The sequence below is a fragment of the Oryctolagus cuniculus genome, chromosome 12 (assembly GCF_051225735.1).
Source record: "Oryctolagus cuniculus isolate XC-2025 breed Fujian yellow rabbit chromosome 12, ASM5122573v1, whole genome shotgun sequence".
Lineage (NCBI taxonomy): Eukaryota > Metazoa > Chordata > Mammalia > Lagomorpha > Leporidae > Oryctolagus > Oryctolagus cuniculus.
The window spans coordinates 43,329,864-43,344,694 of NC_142878.1; the positions used below are offsets into that span (position 1 = coordinate 43,329,864).

General features: G+C 44.1%; 1 protein-coding gene across 4 annotated transcripts in view; it reads right to left on the reverse strand.

Annotated features, from left to right (window-relative positions):
• Positions 1-14,831, reverse strand: part of AKAP6 (A-kinase anchoring protein 6) — a 633,025-nt gene that overhangs the window by 595,987 nt on the left and 22,207 nt on the right. For 2 of the 4 annotated variants that reach the window (XM_051822154.3, XM_089309797.1), the window contains exon 1: positions 4,931-4,949. The exons of the other annotated variants lie outside the window; for them this stretch is intronic. The gene's annotated coding sequence lies outside the window, so the exon portion shown is untranslated. Of the gene's footprint in view, positions 1-4,930; positions 4,950-14,831 lie in introns of those variants that run through there. 4 annotated transcript variants of the gene reach the window in all.

Consider the following 14,831-nt stretch of genomic DNA (forward strand, 5'->3'; position numbering starts at 1 on the left):
CTTCCAGGCCAGCTCTCTGCTATGGCCAGGGAGTGCAGTGGAGGATGGCCCAAGTGCTTGGGCCCTGCACCCCATGGGAGACCAGGAGAAGCACCTGGCTCCCGCCTTCGGATCAGCTCAGTGCGCCGGCCGTGGCGGCCATTGGAGGAAGAACCAACGGCAAAGGAAGACCTTTCTTTCTGTCTCTCTCTCTCACTGTCCACTCTGCCTGTCAAAAAATTTAAAAAAAAAACTGTTTTATAGGGGCAGGCTTTGTGGTACAGCAAGTTAAGCCACCACTTATGACTCTGGCATCCCACATCAGAGCACTGTTTTGAATCCCAGCCATTCGGCTTCCAATCCAATCTCCTGCTACTGTGCCTAGGAAGGCAGTGGATGATGGCCCATGTACTCTGGTCCCTGCTACCCCTATGGGAGACCTTGATGGGGTTTCTGAATACAGGCTTCAGCCTGGATTAGCCCTGGTTATTGTGGGCTACCTGGAGAATAAATCAGAGAATGGAAGATCCACCCTTCCTTCTTTCCTTCCTTAGATCCTTCCTTCTTTCCTTCCTTAGATCCTTCCTTCCTTCCTTCCCTAGATCCTTCCTTCCTTCCTTCTCTAGATCCTTCCTTCCTTCCTTCTCTAGATCCTTCCTTCCTTCTCTAGATCCTTCCTTCCTTCCTTCTCTAGATCCTTCCTTCCTTCCCTCCTTCCCTCCTTCCCTCTCTGGCTCTCACTTTGTCACTCTGCCTTTTGAATAAATAAATCTTTTTTCAAAAAATTTCTTTACATTCAATGCATGTAATTTCCTAATCCAACAGTGAAAATTAAAATCCAACCATAACTCTCAAGTTTGTTTGCCCAGCAGATCCACCTGGAATGACTAAAATCCTTCACCCCCAACACCATCCCAATGGATTGTCATTTTCAATCATCTAGGAGTAGGACTTAGCCATCAGTACATTTTTAAACTCCTCAGGTACAAGGCCAGGTGGAAAACAATCTCTGATTACATCCAGGCCAACCACCTGAACATAACTGTTTTCTTTAAACTTCCTCCTATCTGAATATTATGCAAAATGAAGTCAAACAAGGATTTGTTTTTCCTATTTGGATATAGTGAAAAATAAAACTAATCATAAAGAACTTTGCGGTAATAAAAAAAAAGGAAGTGGTTACTTTGATCTTGATATTTGAAACCAACTGGAATTGCTGAAATGAAGTCACAATATTTTAATGAAATGGTGAATTACATAACAAACGTGTTCCAAATCAGTAATTTTAAAAAATATTTATGAATGTATTTATATGAAAAGCAGAATGACAGAAACACAAAGATCTTCCATCGGCTGGCTTACTTCACAAATGCCTGTTAAAGTCCAGAATAGGTCAGGCCGAAGCCAGGAGCCAAGAACTCCATCCAGGTCTCCCACATGGGTGGCAAGGGCCCAAATACTTGGGCCTTCATCTGTAACCTCCTGGGCACATTAGCAGGGAGCTGGATCAGCAGCAGAGATGGAAGCCAAAACCAGGCACTCCAATATGGGATATGAGAGTCCAAAGGGTCAGTTTAACCCTCTGTGCCACAGTACCCACCCCTGAAAATCTGTAATTTTGAAGTGGAGGTATATTACATCTCCTTACCAAAGAACTGACAGCATTGTGGAACTTAGCATTAAATTCAAACAAAGAAGTGGGACAGAAAGAGAAGTTGAAAACGTTGGACCATGAAAAATGTGAACAGATTCAGATGATGGTAGAGGAACGGTCACCCGAATACAAAGTCATTCATGCGTAGGCCTGCCTGCCTCCTCTTTGCTCTTTATTCCCCTTCCCTACCTGGTGGGGATGGGCCTTAGTGGGATTCCTGACTGAGCCCACCCCTGAAGTCCCCTCTGCCCTGAATGGTGGAAAGCAGTCAGCCCCTCAACCATTGGCAGAGGTTAGAAGGGAACCTAGACCTCCTGGGACAAGAACATGCTTCAAGACCAAATCAGGTCTCAGGAGTGAGAACAGACTGATCCCCTAGAAATCAGCACTCCCTGAGCCCCCGTGGAGCTTCAGAACAAGAGCCAAGTTTCACCTGAGATACACAAACTCCACACTGGGAATTTCACCTTCTCCGAGAACAAGAATCACTGGCAGAGGACGGTGCATCTCCACTCACCCACACCTGCAGCATCACCATGACAGTAACACAGCTGCTACACAAGGACAAAACACAAGCAACACCTTACATAACCAGAGATACGCAGAGAAGTGACAGGTATGGACCTGTGTTGGAATTTCACACGGGCAAAAGTCTCCAGCTCCTTTCAAATGTATTTAGAGTGACCTAATTTGGTCAGGATTTTGGTGACACAGCTTAGCAACCAACACAAAGTAACTTCCTTATTCCTTCCCTCAATGCACCTGTAATCCCTGATTCAACTCTTCTCTCACCGTTTCCCAGTTAGGGCTCAGGCTTTTAGTTTTCTAACTGGGACCTGGGCTACTGCAATGAATCCTTATGTAGACACCCTCAAACTCCTGCTTCTGAGAGACTGAAACAGCCTTCCAATAGCCACCAGGTATCAGGCCCACCCTATGTTCTAGGTTCTGAGCTCAGTTTCATTTACACAACAATTTAGAATGCAGGCCTATTTTCCCAACTTTACAGAGAAGGAAACTGGGGTACAGAGAAACCAAATAACTTTGGTCACATAATAAATCAGTAAGCAATAGAGCAGGCTTTGAATTCAAGTTTGTCTGATCTGAAGCCCATACTCTTTAAAATAATAGTCGGTGCTTTGATAGCATTATGTGCGAGGCACTGCTCTAAACATTCTTCAGATAATTACTTAAACTAAATGCTTACAAAAACCCTGAGAGAAGCATTATTTTTCCCCACTGCCATTATACAGATGCAAAAACTGATGAGCACAGAGGTTTACCAACTCTTTTGAAATTACAAAGCTCATAACCGGCAGTACCAGGATTCAAATTCAGAAAATCTGATTTCAGCATCCATTTAGATTGTAAACATTACACACACTACTCCTTTCTCTCTAATTTACTTCTTTCTATATTCAATTCTTCATTCAAGAACTGCTTATATCATGATGGGCACCTAACATCTTACCAGATTTACATAATGGAAACCAGTATGTGATGGATTTCTTCCCTCAGAAAGCAGCAACCTAGATGGGCAAAAATCAATTAAGTGATATAAGGCAGCTAGCTACCAGGAGACTAGTGCTGTGGTGCAGTGGGCCAAGCCACCACCAGCAATGCTGGCATCCCATATTGTAGTGCTGGTTCAAGACCCAGCTTCTGCACATCCAATCCAGTTCCCTAGTGCACCTGCAAAAGCAGCAGAAAATGGCCTAAGTACTTGGGCTTCTCCCACCCTAATGGGACCCCCTGTTGGAGTTCCAGGCTCCTGGCTTCTGCCTGGCCCAGCTTGTGCTATTGTGGCCATTTGGGAAGTGAACCAGCAAATGTAAAAATCTCTTTCTCTATCACTCTTTGTGTTATTCTGACTTTCAATTAAAAAAAAAAAAAAAAAAGAGCAGTTAGCAGATTGTGAGGCCAGGCAACGCACCCCTGGGGCAGCAGCATGACTCAAGCACTGAGACAGAGAGGAGGACCCGCCTGTGGTGAACGTGAGCTCCAGACAGTGGGAATAACGCGCAGGAGAAGGGCAAAGTGAACGGCGCTGGGATCAAGGGAGGCAACTCCTGTCACATCAGACTCTGTACTGCTTTGTTCTGTTTGTATTGTTTTATCTTTCTGCAGGTCTGTGAGGCATTCTCGTTTAAAAGATAGAGAAAATAAGGTATAGAAAGTTCAGCAATTCATCCAAGGTTACACAACAACAAAATGTCTGTCTCCAACACTCTTTCTCTTAACCTATAGCCCCTACACCCAGGTAAACACAAACTGATGAGACTGGGCTATCATCAAGGACTGGCAAGGCCAGGCAGAATCTACTGAATATGACTTGTAGGCCACTGAACAAGCAATTAGGGCTCTTCGCCTTCCTTCCAGTGCCCCCACCTTTTTTTTTGACAGGCAGAGTGGACAGTGAGAGAGAGAAAGGTCTTCCTTTTCTGTTGGTTCACCCCTCAATGGCCGCTGTGGCTGGCGTGCTGCAGCTACGCACCGCGCGGATCCAAAGCCAGGAGCCAGGTGCTTCCTCCTGGTCTCCCATGCAGGTGCAGGGCCCAAAGACTTGGGCCATCCTCCACTGCACTCTCGGGGCCACAGCAGAGAGCTGGACTGGAAAAGGGGCAACCGGGACAGAATCCGGCACCCCAACCGGGACTAGAACCCAGGGTACCTGTGCCGCAGGCAGAGAATTAGCCTATTGAGCCACGGCACCAGCCAGTAGGTATATTTTCAACATTGAGCCTCTTCCTATGGTGTTCCCCCCGCAAGCAAGCTTTCTCTCTGCCCAATCACATATAGAAGCTTTCCTGGTCCAAATACAGCACAACCCTCTTGAGGCAGCCCAGTTTACCAGGGAAGGGACTGGCTAAAGGTAAGTGCTAGTCTTGGTGGAGACACAGGCTAGGTGTGGGGGACCTCAAGGATCCCCTAATCCAGACTTCTGTGTTAGGAGGGAATAACAGGCTGAGAGAGTAGAGTGAGTCACTCAAGGCTACACATAAAAAAAAAAAAAAAAAAAAAAAAACAACTTGACCTCCATAGAAGTGCTTTGGCAAGCAAAGATCTGAATTCCTGTGACAGCTTGGAGAGGAGGTAACTAAGGATCTGCCTTCCCACAGAGTCTGTCTTTAGACTCCAACGCCGCAGCAACTAAAAAGAGCAAATGTTTTCTTAGCAAGGTTCGAGCTTGACTCAAATTTTGTGTTAAGAAGGACATGGAGGCGGAGGGGCATCTAGACGTGAATCATCAGCTCTGAAACAGCAACCTGGGAAGTGGGATGCTTCGGGAAAACGCACCTTCTCGAGACCTTGAGTTCTCTTCCCTCTGCAGTCAAAGCAGACCCTGATGTTACGGCACCCACTTACAGTCTCTGATAGCACGCCTGTGACAGCACCCACTGCCTGTAACAGGAAGACGGATGTCGTGATGTTTCTGCCTTTGTACTCCGAGGTGGCTTGAAGTAGTGAACCTAGTCACAGCAAAGGACAATCTGTGATCAGAGAGTAAAAGGAGCACCCATTACTTCACTGTCAGAATGTTTAAGATGTATATCAAGGTCATTACTCATCAAACTTTCCCTCTGGGAACATTGCTCTTTCTAAGGCCAAAGGACTGTGCTCTGCCTTCCATTAATATTTCCTGTCACTCTTCAGTTCCATTTTCACCAATCATCACATTAGACCATAGCCAAAAGACATAACTGTTTTTAAAATGTACTTACCTTAATGTGCTCAGAGTATTTATAGGTCAGCTTCCCTGCTGGCTACTATTAGTGTGGCTGTACAGTCTATAAAGAGGATTTCTCCTCTTTAGCTTTTGGTAAAATCTTCAGAGGGAGCAGAACCTAAATGTGTTTAAATAGACTTATGACTTTGGGCTATGTTATTCACATGGTCATTGCTAGATATGCCTCCCCTACCCCCCAACCTAGACTTATTCACCAGAAGTAATTTGAGATATTTGAGAACCTAGAGACTTAATGACATAAAGGTGAGCAAACTGGGACAACCGCTCACTCTCAAACTCTCGTCCTCTCTCACCTCCCTATATTTCCCTCCTACCTCTCTAATCACTCATGGTTAGGTTTCTTTATGCATCCCTCTCTACCAAGACTTTTCTTTTTAAAAAAAGATTTATTAATTTACTTGAAAGTCAGCTACAGAAGGGGAGGGAGAGGGAGAGAGAGAAAGAGATTTTGGTTTCCTGCCACACACATGGGAGACCTGGGTGGAGTTTCTGGCTCCTGATTTTGACCCAGCCCAGCCGTATCTGTTGCAGACATTTGGGGAATGAAAAGGTGTCCTCTCTTCCTCTCTGTCACTCTACCTTTTAAATAAAAATAGATAAATAAATCTTCAAATGCCTTAACTGATTGAAGACCTTGTATAACTTGGCTTCATGTATACCACTTCAGCCTCATCTCTCATCAGAATTCCTTCACATTGCATTTTCCAGCCACATTGAATCTCTTTCAGAATCTCAAATGTACTTTCTCTCTTGCCTCCCGGCCTTCCTAGAATCACAGAACTGTAGAAAAAAGAGACTGGAAAATACCAAAATCACATCTTTCCACCAACTCCCTTCTTATCTTCAGAAAACTCAATCCCATTTATTTATTGCATGTCTGCCAAAGGCAAAAATACTACAGACACATAATGAGTAAGGCACACAATCCAGTCCATGCCATGCCTATGGTGTCTGAAATCTCATTGCTTTCCTTAAACCTCAGTTTAAAACTTGACATTCCTGAGTGGGATCAGTTAGCCTAGTTAAGAGCCATATGTTCCACATTGGAGTGCCTGAGCTCAATTCCCAGCTTGGGCTCCTAGTCTACTTCCCTACTAATGTGTACACTAGGAGGTGGTGGTGATGGCTCAAGCAACTGGGTTCCTGTCATACTCATTGGGGACCTGGACTATGTTGCTGGCTCCTACCTCTGGCCCCAGCCCAACCCTGGCCATTGCAGGCATTTGGAGAATGAACCGAACCGACAGATGGGAGCATTTACTCCAACTTTGTTTCTCCCTCTCTCACTCCCTCTTAAATAAGTTTCTTCTAAAAATTTAAGTCCCTGAAATGCAGCTCTCTTCTTCCAACTTAAGTTCAAGCCTAAGAACCTACCTGTCCCTGACGATACAGTTTTACCAGAATGTTTCATCCTCTTCTCTGCCAATTCACAGCCCACACATCTCCTCCCAATCTCTACACCTCAAGGAAGCTTTCCATCATAGCCCTACCTGGTTGTTCACACTTAGATCTGAAAACTTAAGTTTCTGTTGGCTTTCTAAGCTGTTGCTTAGGGCACTACAGTTGGCACCAATCACCAGGGAGTCTCAGACCAAAAACCCTACATTTAGTAGTAGCTATGTATAGTGTTGCATCAGTCAGGGTTGGCTAGGATTTTGAAGTTTAAAATTATAGGGCCCAGAAGGGAAGTAGAGGGAAGATCCTTCCAGAAGAAATTTAATAGCAAGCATTTCTGGTTTGCTCCTGGGCATATACAGGGCAAAATGATGGAGCTGGGCAAAAACACTTATCTGCAATTGAAAAGCTCTATTCTGTATCTTCTTATTCAAGGAATGTGGCTTCCTAATGGAGATATGAATCTTGGTGGGAGTTTTCCTTCTGTAGATGACTGGAAGGCTTGGTGTTATTATAATTGCAAAAAACCATCCACTTGGAGTTGATGAGTTATAAAGTAGTCTTCCATACACAGTGACTGGAGGCAGGCTTTGTGCATGGATACTACATGCCTACATGGAGTTAGCCCTGTTTGACACTTTTTTGCCTACCAAATTCATGGCTTCTATTACATAAATGATGGATAGTACCTAAAATTTCTTACCACCCATCACTGAATAAGAGGAAGTCTTCTTTCCCAACAGAGAAAGCGGCTAGAACACATTCTGTACACCTCTGTTCTTCAAACTTATTTGAACTTTCCTAATAACTGAACCTTCTTCATCTGTTTGTAATGGCCCATCCCCACACCACCAGCCATATCAATGAATCAGAAATATGGATTGTTCAAGCACAACAAAAACAGAATTCATAGCAACTAGAGTTTTATGCAGAGGTAGTAATGAAGCATAATAATCCCTGTTGACCAGAAGCCCAATTACTACTAATAAAGAAAAGAAATGCAAAAGTGTCAAACAGGGTAGAAAGCACACAGCTAGGTTCAAATACTGAATTAGGGACAGTGCTGTGGCATAGAGGGTAAAGCCACTGCCTGCAGTGTCAGCATTCCATATGGCTCCATTTCAAGTCCCAGCTGCTCCACTTCTGATTCAGCTCTGCTATGGCTTAGGAAAGCAGTAGAAGATGGGCCAAGTCCTTGGGCCCCTGCACCCGAGTGGGAGACCTGACAGAAGCTCCTGGCTTCGGATCAGCTCAGTGCCGGCTGTTGCAGCCATTTGGGGAGTGAACCAGCAGATGGAAGATCTTTCTCTCTGCTTCTGCCTCTCTGTAACTCTGCCTTCCAAATAAGTAAATCAATCTTTAAAAAAAATACTAAATCACTAGAAATAGGATCAAGTGGCCATTTGTCTTATATCTTATGCCTGTTTTGCTTTGATTTCCCCAATGGAGCACATACTAGCCTAATATTATTTCAAAGTCTACTGAGGATTTTAGATGCTCCTCCTAAGGCAGGCTCTGGGCTCTAGCTGAATGTTTATGAGTCTAAGACACCTTTTCTTCTATCTATTTCAAAATGGGTTTGTATATATATATATATATATATTAGGTAGAAAGACCAATAAGCCCGAGAGTAAAATGATTGGATATAACACCAACCCCATGTTTTACCCACAACCCTAGAGGACTAAAGATTCTGTGACCAAGATAGCAAAAGCTCCCCATAAAACTGCCTGCAGAGGGGCTGGCGCTGTGGCACAGCAGGTTAAAGCCCTGGCCTGAAGCGCTGGCATCCCATATGGGCATCAGTTCTAGTCCTGGTTGCTCCTCTTCCGACCCAGCTCTCTGCTATGGTCTGGGAAAGCAGTAGAGGATGTCCCAAGTCCTTGGGCCCCTGCACCCACGTGGGAGACCTGGAAGAAGCTCCTGGCTTCAGATTGGCGCAGCTCTGGCCATCGTGGCCATCTGGGGAGTGAATCAGCAGATGGAAGACCTCTCTCTCTTTCTCTACCTCTCTCTGTAACTCTGTCTTTCAAATAAATAAAATTAATTTTTTTTAAAAAAAAAAAGAATGCATGCAGAGTGACTTCCATATTTTCCTCACCTCTGGTATGGTCTTATTATTGCTCAAAGCACATTTGAGTGATAACACTCAAGTTGATACATTGCATTCCATCTAGGAACCTTTCAGTGAGTGTTTCTGTATAAAGCAAGCATCAAATAAGGGAACTATTAGATTTGTAGACTAAAGATATTTGAGTTTGGAAAACATTTATCAATTATCTTCTATTTGGAAAACAACAGACTTAGCACTAGGGTTAGGGTGGTCTTCAAAGACGACAGAGACACAAGAACCTTACCCTCAAACTTACACAGAGGGAAAAGGACAATGAAATAAATAAATACAAAAGGAGGACAAAGTCCAGCTGTCTAGGGTTGAGATTTCTGAAAGAGAACCAAATTTGGAACTCCACCATCAACACCTTTTAAATATTGTTAATTCTTCCTAAGCAAAATCTTTTAATATCTGCCAAAGAGAGATACTATAATAAACAGAATATGTGCCTTGGAGAAAGCTGTACTGTTTTACTATTTTCTGAGCAGAGGCTCTGAGATCTACTTTCTTTTTTTATTAGAAAGGCAGAGTTACAGAGAGGAGAGGGAGACAGACTGACATGAGAGAGAGAGAGAGAGATACCCATCTTCCATCTGCTGCTTCACTCCCTAAATGGTCACAACAGCCAGGGCTGAGCCAGGCTGAAGCAGGGAGCTTCATCTAGGTCTCCCACATGGGTGCAGGGATCCAAATACTTGGGTCAATCTGCTGCTGCTTTCCCAGGTGCATTAGCATGGAGCTAGACCAGAAGTAGAGCAGCCAGGGCTGGAACAGGTGCCCTTATGAGATGCCAGCATCACAAGCCGTGGTTCAATCCACTATGCCATAATGCCAGCCCCAAGACCTACTTTCTAATCCAGTTGGTTTTGATATGGATGATTTGGTTAAAAAGATAGTAAACTAGCCAACAGATCAAAAGGATCAGAACGGCCCACTGAGGCAAGATCACAATCCATCTACCAGCAGATACTTAGATTCTACAGCAGACTGGCAGGCATACAGATTTACTGATCCAGGAAGATGTCACCATAACCATGTGCCCCAAGGCCCTGTCACTATTTTGCACCCTGGGAAGACAGTAATTGTGGTCCTAGCAGGAAAGTCTGAAAAAAAAAAAAAAATCAACTGCAGGGCTTCCCAGTACACTGTATCAAAAAAAAAAAAAAAAAAAAAAAAAAGCCTTTGCTGATATGTAGAGCATTCAAGAAACTCAGGATTCTGAAAATCCTCAGCCAGACCCACTTCAGCTTGAATGTAATTCTTGACTCAGGCTTAGCTCTGAAAGATATCAAACTCAAAGAAAGAAGGTCTGAGAAAAAAACATGACTTATTCTATGTGGAGGATAAAGAATGAAACGTATAACAGATGGAATGGGGAAGGGCAAAGGGCTTAATAAGATTCACTACAGGATTAGGCATTCATTTGATTAAAACCAGCCTATGCAGGGCAGAAGCAGAACAAAACCACATTGCTCTGACTCATCATGCTTCAGGCTGTGCAGCCACCACCATGTGGGCAAGGCCAGGTGGAATCTATTTACACACAAGCACTGTTAAGGAACTTCACAACTGGTGAACTGGACTGTGAAAGTTTTGCCTTACTCTTCAGTGTTGAGAAAAGTCTAGGGCAAAGAAAAAACAATTCATCTAGGATAAAAGAAAAGGGTGGGGTGGGGGGTCAGCTTCACATCCTCAATGTAGTGCCAGACACATCATTGCTTAATAACTTAACTCAATGTTTTGAGTAAGAGAAGATTCTAACTTCTTAGTTACACCCATACTGTCTGGGACAATGTATAGGTATAGTCTGGGACCATATCAGAGCACTTCAACAAGTCTATGGAATAATGCAATTAAAAGTTTATTCTTTTAATTGCAAAGAAATGCTGAAATACATGCATAGTTTTTTTCATAATAAATGTTTCCATGAACTTTTTGAAGACTCCTCTACTCCTCCAAAGTTTTTGTGCCAAGATAAACTTTTTTTTTTTTTTTTTTTTGAGAGGCAGAGTGGACAGTGAGAGAGAGAGACAGAGAGAAAGGTCTTCCTTTGCCATTGGTTCACCCTCCAATGGCCGCCGCGGCCGGCGCACCGCACTGATCCGATGGCAGGAGCCAGGTACTTATCCTGGTCTCCTATGGGATGTAGGGCCCAAGCACTTGGGCCATCCTCCACTGCACTCCCTGGCCACAGCAGAGAGCTGGCCTGGAAGAGGGGCAACCGGGAAAGAATCAGGCGCCCCGACTGGAACTAGAACCCGGTGTGCCGGCACCACAAGGTGGAGGATTAGCCTAGTGAGCCACGGCGCCAGCCCGAGATAAACTTTCAATTCCTTTTTTCCATGAATTTTGTTGAAGTATGCTCATGTGTTCAGATATGCCTGACAGTCTCATAACTTTGTCTCAGCATAATCAGTAGTACCCCCTTCCATTTGCAAAAGGCTATCAGCTTGGACCACAAACTGTTCTTAGGTATTGTCTATCACCAAAATGAATCATTTTGCATCGATTAGATTTTCACAATACATGTTGTCCTTTACTCTTCCTGTCAAAGCACTCCTCGGTCCTCACACAGCCTGTCTTCTGTGGGCTTTATGAAGTGCTTTCCTCTCTGGTCTCCGTTATTTCCTCTATCTCTGTCTTTCCCACAAATGTCCTGGCTCTATCACTGGGGAAAGGGAACACCAATCAGCTTCTCTATAGCCTATCAGTCTTGACTATTAGTAGTCATTCAGAGTTGCACAGAGACACCACATACGACACCACATTTCCTTAAGATTCACTATTTTTAATAGTACAACTTCAAAATGCCACTGTGCTAACAGTCTGTCTTTCCTCCAACTTACCAAATACTCCTCACATAAAAATAAGTGATGAAGAGAGGGAAAGAAAGAGAGGAAGAAAACTATTTCCTATAAATAAATGAACAAAGTTTGAAGGAGGTCATAAATGGGGACAAGGAAATAAAACTTTTAGTCTTATAAATTTTTCTCACCAAAAAGAAAGATCCAAATTATATGCTTGCTTTTTAAGTAAGCACACTGATTCATTCCTTATATCTATTTCCATTTATTTAGCATAGAGTTTACACCAGCAGGATTCAAGAACAAATTCTACTTTGTTCAAGATAAATCATCATTCACCCCAGGAAGCCCAAAGTCTTCACAAAAATAAAGAGAAGTGGGAGGAAAAGGGAATGTAAGAATTGGATCTATCAATAGGTTGGGATTTTGATCTCCCCCACACACACACATAAAATTTTTTCAACCTTTCTCTCAGACCATCAGTGAGAGTTTATTATCTAGTGGGTAAACTTATGGGAATTTACATCATTACTAATAAGGAAATAATAGATGCACATTATTTTTCTTATTGAAAGGAAGCAAGAAACTCATTTGACCATGTCAGATGCAGGGCTGAATTAGGAATCTTAAGATAAATTTAAGGGTGGGCATTTAGAAACACAATTAAGACACTGATTAAGATACTGATTTCACACACTGGAGTACTTGAGTTCAATACTCATATTCGGCTCTTGACTCAAGCTTCCTGTTAATGCAGACCCTGGGAGATGGCCATAATGGCTCAAGTAACTAGGTTCCTGACACTAGTTTGGGAGACCTGGGTTGAGTTCCCAGCTCCTATTTCCAGCCATTGTGGGTATTTAGGGGGCAAACCAGCAGATAAGAGTGCTTGCTCTCTGTGTGTATGTGTGTTTGCCCCACAAATAAAAAAAATAAAAATCAAAGTAAATTCAAATCTGCACAGTCTGATGTAGCATCAGACTCTCAAGACAAGGATTAGAGGCCGGCGCCGCGGCTCACTAGGCTAATCCTCCGCCTAGCGGCGCCGGCACACCGGGTTCTAGTCCCGGTCGGGGCGCCGGATTCTGTCTCGGTTGCCCCTCTTCCAGGCCAGCCCTCTGCTGTGGCCAGGGAGTGCAGTGGAGGATGGCCCAGGTGCTTGGGCCCTGCACCCCATGGGAGACCAGGAAAAGCACCTGGCTCCTGGCTCCTGCCATCGGATCAGCGCGGTGCGCCGGCCGCAGCGCGCCGGCCGCGGCGGCCATTGGAGGGTGAACCAACGGCAAAGGAAGACCTTTCTCTCTGTCTCTCTCTCTCTCACTGTCCACTCTGCCTGTCAAAAAAAAAAAAAAAAAAAAAAAAAGACAAGGATTAGAATCCTGCTCTGGGGAGACCAAGATGGCGGAATAGGGAGGGACCTTACTGCTGTAGATTGGGGAAGAGAGTTTAAAACACGTGGAGAGAGTGCAATCTCAGGAAAGAGTTAGGGAGAAAATAACAGAGGAAACTACATGCAAATTAGATGGACATTTGGATCTACCTGAAGGGTGTGGATGCACTGAACTCAGGACCCCAAGAGCTCAGAGCCTCAGCACCAGCTTTGGAGAGTGAGGCGAGACCAGACTAAAGCAGCCCAAGCCACTGGCGATAAAGCTGTGGGAAGAGCCCGAGTCTGGCTTGGAGCCCCATGGGGTACAGTGTACCTGCTAACCTAGAGGAAGGGGGGAGGCATGCACATTTCTCTCCCTGACCACCCAGCACCAGTGTCCTGTAACTAGCTGAGAGCGAGCGGGTGCCATTTTTGACATATGTAACAGCTGTGACAGCTCGTGCCCGTACATCCAGCAACCAGCTGAGAGGAGATGCCCAAGTCTGACTGGGAGAATTGGCAGGGGCTTATGCTGGGACTGTGAAAAGTTTGGCCATGTGTGAGGATGCAGGCTGTTGCTGGGACTTTGGGCAATCACTGTGGGTGGCTCCACATGCTCAGGGCGCCATTTTGGGCATATGTAACAGCTTCTCCAACTATTGTCCACATGCCCAGCAACCAGCTGAGAGGAGATGCCCGAGTCTGGCTGGGGAATTGACAAGGGGATGGGTGCTTGTATCTGTGGGAGCCTTGTGTGCTGAACTGTGAAAACACTGTTGGCTGCATGTGAGGATGCAGGGTGTGGCTGTGGCTGGGTCTTTGGGCAGTCACTGTGAATGGCTCCACACGTTCAGGGCTCCCTGATTCCCTGGTGAGGGTTATTGCTGCAGGATCCATGCTCACACCAAGGACTGCATGGATCCTTTGTATGGTTCTTGTGGCAGTGAGGACTAATATTATACCCACTGGGGCAAGCACCCAGGCACTGGTCTCCTTTGAGGAAAGGAGGTGAGTGTGAGATAACACCAACAGAGCTGAATAAACCTCTCCTCTGATTAAAAAAATAAATAAGAAAAAAGAAATTACAAATAAAAGAGATTTACTGTGCCCAATTTGGGAGTCATTTTAGACACTCTCCTCACCCTGAAGCACTGAACAGAGCTCCCCCACCACACCCAGCACATGCCTCAGGGTATTCACTGAAAAAACAGACACTCCACTAACCCATAGAGGGATAGTTTAAAGATAAAAGCCATCACAGGGAAAGAAATTAATAAGCATCTCCACAAATGTCTGAAAATAAATGCAGCAAATCAACAAGAATAAGGAAGATAACAAAATACCCCCAAAGGAACACAACACTTCAATTCTAGAATGTAAAAAGGGACTGAAAAAAATGCCAGAATCGCAATTCAAAAAATTGATTAAGATTACTAAGAGATAATCAGAAGCAAATCCAAGAACTAAAGAAATCTGTACATGTCATGAAAGAAAATTTTTCTCATGAAATTGAGACTTTTAAAGAGAAATCAAAATAAAATATTGGAAATGAAGAATTCAATAGAATAAAAAAATGCAGTGGAAAACCTTAACAGACTCAGTGAGGATGAAAGAAAATCCAAGTTAGAAGACAAATCGCTGAAAATTTTACCATCAGACCAAATGAAAGTTGTTAGAAAGACTAAAACACAGTGTCAGAGATCTATGGGATACTATCAAATGACCCAACATATGGGTCTTAGGAGTTCCTGAAGGTGTGGAATGAGAGA